The sequence below is a fragment of the Lissotriton vulgaris genome, assembly GCF_964263255.1.
Source record: "Lissotriton vulgaris chromosome 12 unlocalized genomic scaffold, aLisVul1.2 SUPER_12_unloc_1, whole genome shotgun sequence".
NCBI classification, from domain to species: domain Eukaryota; kingdom Metazoa; phylum Chordata; class Amphibia; order Caudata; family Salamandridae; genus Lissotriton; species Lissotriton vulgaris.
In genome coordinates this window covers 1,288,935-1,306,000 of record NW_028240611.1, presented here as the reverse complement: position 1 = coordinate 1,306,000, position 17,066 = coordinate 1,288,935, and positions in this window count along the sequence as shown.

The window sequence follows — 17,066 nt, the reverse complement described above, 5'->3', positions numbered from 1 at the left end:
CTAAACAGTGAGGGACATCTCGTGGTGTCTTTAATTAATGCAACCCATGCGTGATAGAATAATGGAATTGACTTACAGTATACCCAGCCGGGCACACTGTTGATAGAATACGTGGTTATCCTAAGTATAGAGCTGACATTCAATATGTAGCAGCGGAAGACAGGAAAATGCCTGCTCGCAGAACTCGGAACGCACGGTCGCGTTTCCCCGGTCGTCTGTGCAATAACAGAGTATTGCACCTCACTTGCCTCTTTCTGCAGCCTCCTGCCTCTTTCTGCCTCTTTCTGTACTTGTCTTGCCTCTTTCTGCACCTCTCCTACCTTTTATGCACCCCTCTTGCCTCTTTTTGTACCTCTGCTGGTTCTTTCTGCACTGCTCTTGCTTCTTTCTGCATTGCCCTTGCCTCTTTCTGCACTTCTCTTGCTTCTTTCAACACCTCTGTTGCTTCTTTCAGCAATTCTTTTGCCTCTTTCTGCACTTCTCTTACTTGTTTCTGCAGCCTGTTGTCTCTTTCTGCACCCCTCTTGCCTCTTTCTGAACCTGTTAGTTCTTTCTGCAATGTTCTTGCTTCTTTCTTCACCTCTTTTGCAAATGTCTGCATCCCTCATGCCTCTTTTTGCACCCCTCCTCCCTATTTCTCCAACTCCCTTGCTTCTTTCTGCACTTCTTACTTTTTTCTGCACTGCTATTGCTTCTTTCTCTACCTCTTGCAAATTTCTGTATCCTTCTTACCTCTTTCTGCACCCCTGCCCCTCTTTCTGTATTTTTCTTACCTGTTTGTGCACCTCTCCTACCTCTTACGGCACCTCTGTTGCTTGTTCTGCACTTCTCTTGCTTCTTTCGGCACCCCCCTTGCTTCTTTCCGCACTGCCCTTGCCTCTTTCTGCACTTCTCTTGCTTCTTTCAACACCTCTGTTGCTTCTTTCAGCAATTCGTTTGCCTCTTTCTGCACTTCTCTTACTTGTTTCTGCAGCTCTGTTGCCTCTTTCTGCACCCCTCTTGCCTCTTTCTGTACCCCCCTTGCCTCTTTCTGAACCTGTTAGTTCTTTCTGCAATGCTCTTGCTTCCTTCTGCACCTCTTTTGCAAATGTCTGCATCCCTCATGCCTCTTTCTGCACCCCTCTTCCCTATTTCTCCAACTCCCTTGCTTCTTTCTGCACTTCTCTTACTTTTTTCTGCACTGCTCTTGCTTCTTTCTCTACCTCTTGCAAATTTCTGTATCCTTCTTACCTCTTTCTGCACCCCTGCCCCTCTTTCTGTATTTTTCTTACCTGTTTGTGCACCTCTCCTACCTCTTTCGGCACCTCTGTTGCTAATTCTGCACTTCTCTTGCTTCTTTCGGCACCCCTCTTGCTTCTTTCTGTACCCCTATTGCCTCTGTGCGCCTCTCCTGCACCCCTCTTGCCTCTTTTTGTACCTCTTCTGGTTCTTTCTACACTGCCCTTGCTTCTTTCTGCACTGCCCTTGCTTCTTTCTGCACTGCCCTTGCCTCTTTCTGCACTTCTCCTGCCTCTTTCTGCACTTCTCTTACTTCTTTCTGCACCTCTTTTGCAAATGTCTGCATCCCTCATGCCTCTTTCTGCACCCCTCTTCCCTATTTCTCCACCTCCCTTGCTTCTTTCTGCACCTCTTACATTTTTCTGCACTGCTCTTGCTTCTTTCTGTACCTCTTGCAAATGTCTGTATCCTTCTTAACTCTTTTTGCACCCCTGCCCCTCTTTCTGTATTTTTCTTGCGTGTTTGTGCACCTCTCCTACCTCTTTCGGCACCTCTGTTGCTTGTTCTGCACTTCTCTTGCTTCTTTCTGCACCTCTCTTGCATCTTTCTGTACCCCTATTGCCTCTTTCTGTACCCCTATTGCCTCTGTGTGCCTCTCCTGCACCTCTCTTGCCGTTTCCTGCAGTTCTCTTGCCTCTTTCTGCACCTCTTTTGCTTATTTCTGCACTTTTCTTGTCTTTCTGTACACCTCTTGCCTCTTTCTGCACCTCTGTTGGTTTTTTCTATACCTCTATCCCTTCTTCCTGCACTTCTCTTGCCTCTTTTTGCACCCCTCTTGCTTCTTTCTGTACCCCTTTTGGCTTCTTTGTGCACTTCACCTGCCTCTGTGCACTTCTCCTACCTCTTTCTGCATCCCGCTAGCCTCTTTTTGTTCCTCTGTTGGTTCTCTCTGCACTGATCTTGCTTCTTTCTGCACTTCGCTTGCTTCTTTCTACACCTCTGTTGCTTCTTTCAGTAATTCTTTTGCTTTTTTCTTTTTTCTGCACTTCTCTTGCATGTTTCTGCACTTCTTGCCTTTTTCTGCACCTCTGACACTTTCTACACCTCACGTGCTTCTTTCTGCACCCCTCTTGCCTATTTATGCACCCCTCTTGCCTATTTCTGCACCCCTCTTTCCTATTTCTGCACCCCTCTTTCCGCACCTCTCGCCTCTTTTTGCACCCCTGTTCCCTCTTCATGCACCTTTCCTGCCTGTTTCTGCACATTTCTTATTTCCTTACCTTTGTTGCTTCTTTCTGCGCCTCTCTCCTCTCTGTACCTCTCTTGCCAATCTGTGCATCTCTCCTACCTCTTTCTGCACCTCTCTTGCCTCACCTCTGTTGCTTCTTTCTGCACTTCTCTTGCCTCTTTCTGCACCTCTGACTTGGAGGTAGTTTTAATCCCCTGCCCTATTATATACTAGGGCCTTACAGGGGAGGTCATGTCAATCACAGTGGTACCCCAACCCATAGTGTACCCTAGTGTATGTAGGTGTTCTGACTGTATTCTAGGTAGGGTGTTAAAATATCGATTACAAAAATATAGCTGACATAAATATCGTTGCAAAAATATCGTTTACAAAAATATCGACACCCTATACTTAAACAGGTAAGTACATAAATATTGACTCCAAAATATTGTTGTAATTAATATAGATGTAAAAAATATCGACTTTTTAAAATAATTAAAATTACATTAAATAATAAATAAATATAAGTACTATTAACAAAATACATTACATTACTTTTATTTTTTAACTATTTCAAAAAAAATTACTACACTTTTTAATTGTAAACTTAATAAATGTGGACATATAAATTGATTTTACACATTACTTTATATAACAACAATAATACATACATATAATTAAAATACCCCTTTACCCAAAAACCCCAAACTGACCCTGAACCCTAAAAATACCCCTTTACCCAAAAACATTTTCACTAAAAAAATCCTGTACACACACCTAAAATTAATAAAAAAATTAACATAATTAATTACATAATTATTATTCAATTAACTAATTGAAATTAATTAACTATTATTTATTCCACTATTTATATTCATTTAAAACATTAATTAATCTATTATTTCATTATATTTAAATACCCCTTTACCCAAAAACTGAAAACTGACCCTGAACCCAAAAAATACCCCTTTACCCAAGAACTGAAAACTGACCCTGAACCCTAAAAATACCCCTTTACCCAAAAACTGAAAACTGACCCTGAACCCTAAAAATACCCCTTTACCCAAAAACTGAAAACTGACCCTGAACCCTAAAAATACCCCTTTACCCAAAAACTGAAAACTGACCCTGAACCCTAAAAATACCCCTTTACCCAAAAACTGAAAACTGACCCTGAACCCTAAAAATACCCCTTTACCTAAACACTGAAAACTGACCCTGAACCCAAAAAATACCCCTTTACCCAAAAACTGAAAACTGACCCTGAACCCTAAAATACCCCTTTACCCAAAAACTGAAAACTGACCCTGAACCCAAAAAATACCCCTTTACCCAAAAACTGAAAACTGACCCTGAACCCTAAAAATACCCCTTTACCCAAAAACATTTTCACTAAAAAAATCCTGTACACACACCTAAAAATAATTTAAAAATTAACATAATTAATTACATAATTATTATTCAATTAACTAATTGAAATTAATTAACTATTATTTATTACACTATTTATATTTATTTCAAACATTAATTAATGTATTATTTCATTATATTTAAATTACTTCCCACCCTACTCCCCTATAAACCCACAACCCGCTACGGAACTATTAATACTTAATTCAACTGAAAATACATTATTAAATAATAATATACTACTAAAAATACTACTTTGACTAAAAATATTCATTAAAAACACTACATTACTTATAATTATTTAAAAAACGATATTATTGTAAACTATGTTTTTGTAAACGATATTTATTACAACTATATTAATGTTAACGATATTACTTACCTGTCTGTCGATATTCTGGTCAGACGATATTTTTGTCATCGATATTTCTTCCTGTAGATATTTTTGCAGCGATATTTAGGTTAGTCGATATTTTTACGACGATATTCCTGCTCTGTACCTGTATTCTAAGTGTCTTTCATCGTAGCACCAGCTCCGGGCCTGGTTAGTCAGTCAGTTACCACCAGTACCAGTAAGCAAAAAGTTGATGGGCACAGAATGACTTTGCAACTAGGCCACTTTCTGCACCTCTGCTGCTTCTTTCTGCATGTCTATTGTTTCTTTCAGCACCTTTCTTCCTCTTTCTGCACATCTCCTAACTCTGTAGGCATAGTTAGAAATTAGCATTTAATAAACCTTTGAAATTCACTGAAAAAAACACAGGTTTCGCGGACGCTATAGTTAGTTGGGCATTTCACTCATACAAAACCAGAGAAATTCGGCTGTTCTAGTTATTTGAGGTAATTATAACTTGCGCCCCTGCAATGTACTGCTGATGACCTACCATATTACATCACTCATAACATGGTCGGTGACATCTCAAATTACATCACTGATGACATCTCAAATGACATCACTGATAACCTCATCCTCATGCTAATCTGATGCACCTCCTCGCACCCTAATATAACCTTAGATACACCCACTATAAAATTCAGACTATCAATTTCGAAACCAAAGACACACCAATACCAGTTAGTACATACCCACTCACTGATTCCTAGGTCTACACACACCTACTCATTCACCCATCCAGTCATTCATATATGCAGTTACTCATCAATACAGCACTATCATATCCACTCATACACCTATACAGACACTCGCCATAGAGTTACTCACACACATAGGCAGTCATGCAAAGAATCAATCACACTCCCATTTACTCATCTACACAATTATACACACACCCCCTCACTTATTCATACAGACACTAACACATACTGACTCTTATACAGTCATTGTCACAAGCACACACTCATCCATACAGGCACTCTCACAATCACTCACTCTCGTATATAGTCATTTATATACTCCAACACTCCCATATACTGCCTTTCACATATGTAGTTACTCACACATGTGCCATTGAGACATCTAAACACTAACCAACACCCCCCACCCATACTACCCTTCACAGATGCACTCTTGAACCCAGACACCCAAAGAAATACCCACCCACTCACACATCTATGCACAAAATCACACATTCCCCACCCACCCACCCAGACACTCGGGCACCCATAGAGATCTTATCTTAGGTGCAATTTATAAAGCGCACTGACACCGAAGCTTCCTGGCGCTCAGACAACCAATCAATAACCCATATAGACACCCATATAGCTACTCACCAACCCATCAGCTGCTTACACACCAACAGACAGACTGATACAGACATTCACACAGTTTAGTCATTAAACCATGCATTCAGTTAGACCTGTTTAATCACTCACTTATAGAGTCAGTCACGCATCTACGAAATCATCCATTCAGACAGTCCTACATCCACTCATTTTTAGGTCTCGCCTATTAATCCCGCAAGGGACAATAGACGAGAGTATAGAGGGCAAACCACAGTCTGAAACCATCGCGGATTTCGGACAGTTTGTGTGGTGCACTCGTGCGGAAAGCGCGTCCACATCAAAGCCATCAGCCTCCCTCCCACAGGCATCTGAAGCATCCACCAGCGTGCGCTCGGCCTCAGGCATTTCTCCTCCCCCCCCTAATTATTCACCCCTGCTGTTGCTGCCCACGGCTGTACTTTCACTTTCACGGCCGTCCGGCCGTGTCTCTTTCAACATCCTCCCCCCTCCCAGTGTTAGACTCTTTTATTTTTTTATTTTTGGTGCCTTTCTGCCCTCTGTTAGACTCGTTTTTTGTGCCTCGTTTTTTGTGCCTTTCTGCCCTCTTAGACTCGTTTTTTGTGCCTTTCTGTCCCGTTAGACTCGTTTTTGTGACCTTCTGCCCTCTTCATCACCACATCATCATCACTCAGCGCTACCCCAGCATCACTCAGCACCACCACATTATCACTCAGCACCACCATATTATCACTCAGCACCACAACAGCACCACTCAGCACCACCACAACATCACTCAGCACCACCACATTATCACTCAGCACCACCCCATTATCACTCAGCACCAGCACATTATCACTCAGCACCAGCACATTATCACTCAGCACCAGCACATTATCACTCAGCACCAGCACATTATCACTCCGCATCACCCCATTATCACTCAGCACCACCCCATTATCACTCAGCACCACCCCATTATCACTCAGCACCACCACATTATCACTCGGCACCACCACAGCATCACTCGGCACCACCACAGCATCACTCAGCACCACAACAGCATCACTCGGCACCACCACAGCACCACTCAGCACCACCACAGCACCACTCAGCACCACCACAGCACCACCCAGCACCACCACAGCATCACTCAGCACCACCACAGCATCACTCAGCACCCCCACAGCATCACTCAGCACCCCCACAGCATCACTCAGCACCACCACAGCATCACTCAGCACCACCACATCATCATTCAGCACCACCACATCATCATTCAGCACCACCACAGCATCATTCAGCACCACCACAGCATCATTCAGCGCCACCACAGCATCATTCAGCACCACTACAGCACCACTCAGCACCACTCAAGCACCACTCAGCACCACCACATAGCACCACCACAGCATCACTCGGCACCACCACAGCATCACTCGGCACCACCACAGCATCACTCGGCACCACCACAGCATCACTCGGCACCACCACAGCATCATTTGGCACTACCACAGCATCACTCGGCACCACTCAGCACCACTCATCACCACCACAGCATCATTCAGCACCACCACAGCATCATTCAGCACCACCACAGCAGCATTCAGCACCACCACAGCACCACTCAGCACCACCACATTATCACTCAGCACCACCACATCACTCAGCAGCACCACTCAGCACCACCACATTATCACTCGACACTACCACATTATCACCCGACACTACCACATTATCACTCTGCACCACCACAGCATCACTCTGCACCACCACAGCATCACCTGGCACCACCACAGCATCACTCGGCGCCACTCAGCACCACCACAGCACCCCTCCACACCACCACAGCACCACTCCGCACCACCACAGCACCACTCCGCACCACCACAGCACCACTCCGCACCACCACAGCACCACTCCGCACCACCACAGCACCACTCCGAACCACCACAGCACCACTCCACACCACCACAGCACCACTCTGCAGCACCACTCTGCAGCACCACAGCACCACTATGCAGCACCACAGCACCACTCTACAGCACCACTCCGCAGCACCACAGCATCACTCAGCACCACCACAGCATCACTCAGCACCACCACAGCATCACTCAGCACCACCACAGCACCACTCATCGTCACCACATTATCACTCAGCACCACCACATTATCACTCAGCACCACCACAGAACCACCCAGCACCACCACAGCACCACTCAGCACCACCACAGCACCACTCAGCACCACCACAGCACCACTCAGCACCACCACAGCACCACCACAGCACCACCCAGCACCACCACAGCACCACCCAGCACCACCAAGCACCACCAAGCACCACCACAGCATCACTCTGCACCACCACAGCACCACCACAGCATCACCACAGCACCACCACATTCTCACTCAGCACCACCACATTCTCACTCAGCACCACAACATTCTCACTCAGCAACACCACCACAGCACCACCACAGCATCACTCAGCACCACGACAGCACCACCACAGCACCACCACAGCATCACTCAGCGCAACCACAGCATCACTCAGCGCAACCACAGCATCACTCAGCGCCACTACAGCTTCACTGGTTCAAATATGTTCTCTCAATGTTTCAAGCTTTATTACAAATGTCACAAAAAGATGTTAATATTTCACTTCTGCTCTTGGATTTTAATCACAATAAAATACACTGAACATAATCTTCACAAAAGTTATTTACAAAAGTTTAAGCTATTGCCATTAGAAATTACAATCACTTTTTTTTAATATTAATTATTTTAAAAAAAATAAGCCAGTTATTTGTATTAGCAATACATGTAAGTCACGTAAATACAACACCTATTGCATTACAAATGCTATAGGTGTCACATTTGCGAAAGTTATAACTAGTGGCATTGTAAATGACAAAGCTATTAATTTCGCAATTTTCAAAACCAACACATAAATAAAAAAATTGTTATTTACAAGACCAATAGCTCAAACTTTCCTAATGCGAGACCTATTGCATTACAAATGCTTGTTTAATACACCTTGGCATATATAAAACATATTTAAACTTTACAGAAACACAGTCACTGGTTGATGTCATCAGTGATGTCAAAAGTGATGTAATTTGAGATGTCATCGGTGATGTCACTGACCATGTCATGAGTGATGTAATATATGACATCGTCAGCAGTGCTTTGCGGGGGCTCGAGTTATAGTTTGCTGAACTAACTATAACGGACGAATTTCTCTGGTTTTGTACGAGTGAAATGTCCGACCAACTGTAACGTCCCTGAAACCAGTGTTTTTTCTCAGTGAATATATATATATATATATATATATATATTACCTACTGGCGATAGCCAGTAGGTATATATAGTTAGGATTTTTTCCCTATGGGATTTTTGAAAATTCTATGTCTAATAACTTTGGCGTTTGTGGACGGAATTGGCTGAAATTTTCAGGAAAATGGCACATTTTGTTTCTGAGCAGCTCTTGGAAATTTGGGGGGGTTCGTCAAGGGGGGGCCGAGAAAAAAGGGGGGTCCCAAAACGCGTTTTTCCCATGTTAATTTCCATAGGGCGGTTGGACTCACTTTTAGCCCGAACGGCTGAATGGATTTCCACGAAAGTTGGCAAAATTGTAGGGACTGTTAGCCCGATGTGCCTTTGCTAGGTCTCAATATATGTGCTTCAGTGAATTTTGAGAAATTAACGTTTAAAACAAGATATATATCTGTAACAGCGCTCCGGGCAGCGCTCCGGTTCGCGTACTTTTCGCGTATCGGAACTTTGCGAAGCGAAGCTGATTGGCTCTCCGGTGTCTGTCAACATTCTAAACAGTCCGGTGCGGCCGCCATCTTGTCTCTCGGTAGGATCGAGAGACAAGAGGAGGCCAAAACAAAGGGGGAAATGAAGGAAAGGGGGCAAGGTAGACCCCTTCTGACCCCCTAGGATTGATGAGGGGATATTATAGAGCCACGCTGGGCCCAAAAAAAATTCCGCTTTTTTTCGCCGTAGAGACGCGTCTTGGTACGCGAACCGGGCAGCTAACCGGGAAGCTAACCGGCAGTGTAACGGGAGTCTGACGAGTAGCTGATTGGCTGTCAACATTGTAAACAGTCCGGAGCGGCCGCCATCTTGTCTCTCAGTAGGATCGAGAGGCAAGAGGAGGCCAAAACAAAGGGGGAAATGAAGGAAAGAGGGCAAGGTAGACCCCTTCTGACCCCCTAGGATTGATGAGGGGATATTATAGAGCCACGCTGGGCCCAAAAAAAATTCCGATTTTTTCGCCGTAGAGACGCGTCTTAGTACGCGAACCGGGCAGCTAACCGGGAAGCTAACCGGCAGTGTAACGGGAGTCTGAGGCGAAGCTGATTGGCTGTTATCATTGTAAACAGTCTGGAGCGGCCGCCATCTTGTCTCTCTGTGGGATCGAGAGACAAGAGGTGGAAAAAAAAAAAGGTGTAAATGAATAAAAGGGGTAAGGCAAACCCCTCCTGAACCCCTAGGATTGATGAGGGGGCTATTAAAGTTCCCTGGGGGGTGAAAAAAAAAAATTGCGATTTTTCGCGTTAAAGGTGCTTCCTGGTACGTTAACCGGGCAGCTAACCGGCAGCGTAACGGGAGTCCGACATATTGTGTTTTTTGAACGTTTGTGATATGTGCACGTGTGGATTTTGTCTAATTAAGGTTAAAAAAATATATATATATCTTTAAGCGTGTTCTGGCGCGCTTACGTTTTGGGTTTGGTTTGCGCTGCAGAGACGATACGTCACGGTTATGCGATGCATCATTAGTCGTCTCACGGGCAACGTGATACGTCACTTAATAAAGAATATATTTTACAGCTATAGATATTAGCTTTTAAAAAACCAATGAAATTCACAGAAAAAAACATAGGTTACAGACCATATATAGTTAGGAATTTGCATTTACAAAACCTTGAAAATTCACTGAAAAAACCATAGGTTATAGACCATATATAGTTAGGGATTAGCATTTAAAAAACCTTATTTTATTTGCACAAAACCATTGAAATTCCATATATAGTTAGTTGCACTAACTATATATCGCGGACCCGCAATCCACTGCTAATGATGTCACATATTACATCATTCATGACATGGTCAGTGACATCACTGATGACATCTCAAATGACATCACTGATGACATCTCAAATGACATCACTGATGACATCACTGACATCTCATTTGACATTACTGATTACATCACTGATGATATCATTTATGTGATAATACATCTTCAGACTCTAATATAACCTTAGATACACTCAGTGTAAACAGGCACTCACAGACTGTCACACATCCATGGAGTTACCCACACACCTAGTCAGTCATGCAAAGAATCAATCACACCTCCATTTCCTCAACTATACAGTTATACACACCTTACTTATTCAAACATATACTAACACATATTTACTCTCTTATACAATCCTTGATACAAGTTCACAATGATTCATACAGCCACTCACACATTCACTGGCTCTTATGTTCAGTTATTTATATATGTCAACTCTCACATGGAGTGTGTTTTACATATGTACTTACTTTGACATGTAGAACTGAGATATCCATTCACTCACCAATATACTCATGCACACAGTCAACTGTCCATACAGCTGTTTCTACATGCACTTTTGAACCCATACACCTAGGGAATCAACTGCTCACACATCTATGCACAGAGTTATACACCTCCCAGCCACCCACACACATACTCAGTCTCCCATACAAATACTTGGGCAACCATTCAATAACCCATATAGTTACTGATATAGCTACTGATTTAAACATGCAGCAGTTTACAGAAGAACATAAATAATGATTGCCAAATTAAGACACTTTAATCACTAACCCATGCACTCAGTGAGACACATTTAATCATTCTCTCATACAGTCAGTCATGCACCTACTAAATCCTTCATCCAGACACTTATACATCCACTCATTCTTCAATATGTAAGACATATTTTAACTTTACAGAAACATACAGTCACTGGGTGTTGTCATCAGTGATGTCATTTGAGATGTCATCAGTGATGTCATCAGTGATGTCACTGACCATGTCATGAATGATGTAATATGTGACATCATTAGCAGTGGATTGCGGGTCCGCGATATATAGTTAGTGCAACTAACTATATATGGAATTTCAATGGTTTTGTGCAAATAAAATAAGGTTTTTTAAATGCTAATCCCTAACTATATATGGTCTATAACCTATGGTTTTTTCAGTGAATATATATATATATGTGTGTATGTGTGTGTGTGTTATTTTTCTAATTTGGTCTCAGATTTATTATTGGCTTGTGTGTCTCATTGCCTCTGTGAGACAGACAACATACGCTTAGCACTACTCTCTGATAAGCCTGACTGCTCGTCCGCGCTATCACAAAGTGCGTTTGTGTTATCTACTTTACCCTCTAAGCCAATTGGTGACCCGCTGGACGCTGCACAGTGTACTTTCTTTTGGTACAGTATAAAGAGAGTCGGCTTTCTACAAGTTAACAAAGTGCATATCCATTTACAAAGTTCTTGGTGTTAAAATAAATATAACAATACACATTTTTCTAAATTGTTCTTTTGTTTCTTCTTGACTCTGCCTCGTTTATTGACTGATTGTGTGAGTTCAACACATGTATTAACACTCCCTTCTTCAGCCTAAACTGCTCGCCCACACCACCACAAAAGAGGGCATTTAAAAACAAAGCCCCCCACACCACCACAAAAGAGGGCATTTAAAAACAAAGCCCCCCACACCACCACAAAGAGGGCATTTAAAAACAAAGCCCCCCACACCACCACAAAGAGGGCATTTAAAAACAAAGCCCCCCACACCACCACAAAGAGGGCATTTAAAAACAAAGCCCCCCACACCACCACAAAGAGGGCATTTAAAAACAAAGCCCCCCACAACACCACAAAGAGGGCATTTAAAAACAAAGCCCTCAAATGGACAAGCGCCAAAAGAAATTGTGTGGAATTCTGCTGATTAATAATCAAGGAGCTGTGTCCGTTTGGGGTGTTTTAGACAAATCTCCTCCTTTCTTGACCCTACCTTGAGTTACCCGAAGTCTGCGTGTATCTCGAATCAAATCCCAGGACCAATGATCAGGGTCTCTGTGGGCCTTTAAACAGCCTTCTAAAGCAACAGTCCTTTATTTTCGAAACTTTACACCCATCTCTGAGATGGGGTATTAGCCGTGACCCTTCACCTTCTCCCTGCGCAGCAATGTACTCTTGACCTGAGCCCAAGCCAACATGGAGAGACCTCACTCGGAGGTGCCGCTTTCATTTCCTTGTAATCCAGTGTTTCACCAGAGATATGGGCCGGGTCAGCGACTTGCATTATCGCTCTGTGCCTTATGGTGCTTCGGTTCAGTCCCAGGAGACCGGCCTCCCAGGGGTGAGGGAGGACAGCTCCAGCGCAAAGGGTGCTGTGATATCATGCCAGTATGTGGCGAAGGAGGGAAGTCAGAGCGGGGCAAATGAAAGAGTAAAACCAGGAGAAGAGATAGGGCAGAAGAAGAGAAGAGGCAGGAGAGATGAAAACTAAGAGCGGGGCAAATGAAAGAGTAAAACCAGGAGAAGAGAGAGGACAGCAGAAGAGAAGAGGCAGGAGAGATGAAAACTAAGAGCGGGGCAAATGAAAGAGTAAAACCAGGAGAAGAGAGAGGACAGTAGAAGAGAAGAGGCAGGAGAGATGAAAACTAAGAGCGGGGCAAATGAAAGAGTAAAACCAGGAGAAGAGATAGGGCAGAAGAAGAGAAGAGGCAGGAGAGATGAAAACTAAGAGCGGGGCAAATGAAAGAGTAAAACCAGGAGAAGAGAGAGGACAGCAGAAGAGAAGAGGCAGGAGAGATGAAAACTAAGAGCGGGGCAAATGAAAGAGTAAAACCAGGAGAAGAGATAGGGCAGCAGAAGAGAAGAGGCAGGAGAGACGAAAACTAAGAGCGGGGCAAATGAAAGAGTAAAACCAGGAGAAGAGAAAGGACAGCAGAAGAGAAGAGGCAGGAGAGATGAAAACTAAGAGCGGGGCAAATGAAAGAGTAAAACCAGGAGAAGAGAAAGGACAGCAGAAGAGAAGAGGCAGGAGAGATGAAAGCTAAGAGCGGGGCAAATGAAAGAGTAAAACCAGGAGAAGAGAAAGGACAGCAGAAGAGAAGAGGCAGGAGAGATGAAAACTAAGAGCGGGGCAAATGAAAGAGTAAAACCAGGAGAAGAGATAGGGCAGAAGAAGAGAAGAGGCAGGAGAGATGAAAACTAAGAGCGGGGCAAATGAAGAGAGATGAAAAGTAAGAGTGGGAGAAATGAAAGGAGGAGAGGGTAAAACCAGGAGAAGAGAGAGAGGACAGCAGAAGAGAAGAGGCGGGAGAGATGAAAAGTAAGAGTGGGAGAAACGAAAGAATGAGGGTAAAACCAGGAGAAGAGAGAGGACAGCAGAAGAGAAGAGGCAGGAGAGATGAAAACTAAGAGCGGGGCAAATGAAAGAGTAAAACCAGGAGAAGAGAGAGGACAGCAGAAGAGAAGAGGCAGGAGAGATGAAAAGTAAAAGGGGGCAAATGAGGGTAAAACCAGGAGAAGAGAAGAGGCAGGAGAGAAGAGAAGTAAGAGTGGGAGAAATGAAAGGAGAGGGTAAAACCAGGAGAAGAGCGAGGACAGCAGAAAAGAAGAGGCGGGAGAGATGAAAACTAAGAGCGGGGCAAATGAAAGAGTAAAACCAGGAGAAGAGAAAGGACAGTAGAAGAGAAGAGGCAGGAGAGATGAAAAGTAAAAGGGGGGCAAATGAAGAGAGATGAAAAGTAAGAGTGGGAGAAATGAAAGGAGGGGAGGGTAAAACCAGGAGAAGAGAGAGAGGACAGCAGAAGAGAAGAGGCGGGAGAGATGAAAAGTAAGAGTGGGAGAAACGAAAGAATGAGGGTAAAACCAGGAGAAGAGAGAGAGGACAGCAGAAGAGAAGAGGCGGGAGAGATGAAAAGTAAGAGTGGGAGAAATGAAAGGAGGAGAGGGTAAAACCAGGAGAAGAGAGAGGACAGCAGAAGACAAGAGGCGGGAGAGATGAAAAGTAAGAGTGGGAGAAATGAAAGGAGGAGAGGGTTAAACCAGGAGAAGAGAGGGGACAGCAGAAGAGAAGAGGCAGGAGAGATGAAAAGTAAGAGCGGGAGAAATGAAAGGAGGAGAGGGTAAAACCAGGAGAAGAGAGAGGACAGCAGAAGAGAAGAGGCAGGAGAGATGAAAAGTAAGAGTGGGAGAAATGAAAGGAGAGGGTAAAACCAGGAGAAGAGAGAGGACAGCAGAAGAGAAGAGGCAGGAGAGATGAAAAGTAAGAGTGGGAGAAACGAAAGAATGAGGGTAAAAACAGGAGAAGAGAGAGGACAGCAGAAGAGAAGAGGCAGGAGAGATGAAAAGTAAGAGTGGGAGAAATGAAAGGAGGAGATGGTAAAACTAGGAGAAGAGAGAGGATGGCAGAAGAGGCAGGAGAGATGAAAAGTAAGAGTGGGAGAAATGAAAGAAGGAGAGGGTAAAACCAGGGAAAGAGAGAGGACAGCTGAAGAGAAGAGGCAGGAGAGATTAAAAGAGTGGGAGAAATGAAAGGAGAGGGTAAAACTAGGAGAAGAGAGGACAGCAGAAGAGAAGAGGCAGGAGAGAGGAAAAGTAAGAGTGGGAGAAATGAAAGAAGGAGAGGGTAAAACCAGTAGAAGAGAGACGACAGCAGAAGAGAAGAGGCAGGAGAGATGAAAAGTAAGAGTGGGAGAATTGAAAGAAGGAGAGGGTAAAACCAGGAGAAGAGAGAGGACAGCAGAAGAGAAGAGGCAGGAGAGATGAAAAGTAAGAGTGGGAGAAATGAAAGGAGAGGGTAAAACCAGGAGAAGAGAGAGGACAGCAGAAGAGAAGAGGCAGGAGAGATGAAAAGTAAGAGTGGGAGAAACGAAAGAATGAGGGTAAAACCAGGAGAAGAGAGAGGACAGCAGAAGAGAAGAGGCAGGAGAGATGAAAAGTAAGAGTGGGAGAAATGAAAGGAGGAGAGGGTAAAACCAGGAGAAGAGAGAGGACAGCAGAAGAGAAGAGGCGGGAGAGATGAAAAGTAAGAGTGGGAGAAATGAAAGGAGGAGTGGGTAAAACTAGGAGAAGAGAGAGAATGGCAGAAGAGAAGAGGCAGGAGAGATGAAAAGTAAGAGTGGGAGAAATGAAAGAAGGAGAGGGTAAAACTAGGAGAAGAGAGAGGACAGCAGAAGAGAAGAGGCAGGAGAGATGAAAAGTAAGAGTGGGAGAAATGAAAGGAGGAGAGGGTAAAACTAGGAGAAGAGAGAGGACAGCTGAAGAGAAGAGGCGGGAGAGATGAAAAGTAAGAGTGGGAGAAATGAAAGAAGGAGAGGGTAAAACCAGGAGAAGAGAGAGGACAGTAGAAGAGAAGAGGCAGGAGAGATGAAAAGTAAGAGTGGGAGAAATGAAAGGAGGAGAGGGTAAAACCAGGGGAAGAGAGAGGACAGCTGAAGAGAAGAGGCAGGAGAGATGAAAAGTAAGAGTGGGAGAAATGAAAGGAGGAGAGGGTAAAACTAGGAGAAGAGAGAGGACAGCTGAAGAGAAGAGGCGGGAGAGATGAAAAGTAAGAGTGGGAGAAATGAAAGAAGGAGAGGGTAAAACCAGGGGAAGAGAGAGGACAGCTGAAGAGAAGAGGCGGGAGAGATGAAAAGTAAGAGTGGGAGAAATGAAAGAAGGAGAGGGTAAAACCAGGAGAAGAGAGAGGACAGCAGAAGAGAAGAGGCAGGAGAGATTAAAAGAGTGGGAGAAATGAAAGGAGGAGAGGGTAAAACTAGGAGAAGAGAGGACAGCAGAAGAGAAGAGGCAGGAGAGAGGAAAAGTAAGAGTGGGAGAAATGAAAGAAGGAGAGGGTAAAACCAGGAGAAGAGAGAGGACAGCGGAAGAGAAGAGGCAGGAGAGATAAAAAGTAAGAGTGGGAGAAATGAAAGAAGGAGAGGGTAAAACCAGGAGAAGAGAGAGGACAGCAGAAGAGAAGAGGCAGGAGAGATGAAAAGTAAGAGTGGGAGAAATGAAAGGAGTAGAGGGGAAAACCAGGAGAAGAGAGGACAGCAGAAGAGAAGAGGCAGGAGAGAGGAAAAGTAAGAGTGGGAGAAATGAAAGAAGGAGAGGGTAAAACCAGGAGAAGAGAGAGGACAGCAGAAGATAAGAGGCGGGAGAGATGAAAAGTAAGAGTGGGAGAAATGAAAGGAGGAGAGGGTAAAACCAGGAGAAGAGAGAGGACAGCAGAAGAGAAGAGGCAGGAGAGATGAAAAGTAAGAGTGGGAGAAACGAAAGAATGAGGGTAAAACCAGGAGAAGAGAGTGGACAGCAGAAGAGAAGAGGCAGGAGAGATGAACAGTAAGAGTGGGAGAAATGAAAGGAGGAGAGGGTAAAACCAGGAGAAGAGAGAGGACAGCAGAAGAGAAGAGGCGGGAGAGATGAAAAGTAAGAGTGGGAGAAATGAAAGGAGGAGTGGGTAAAACTAGGAGAAG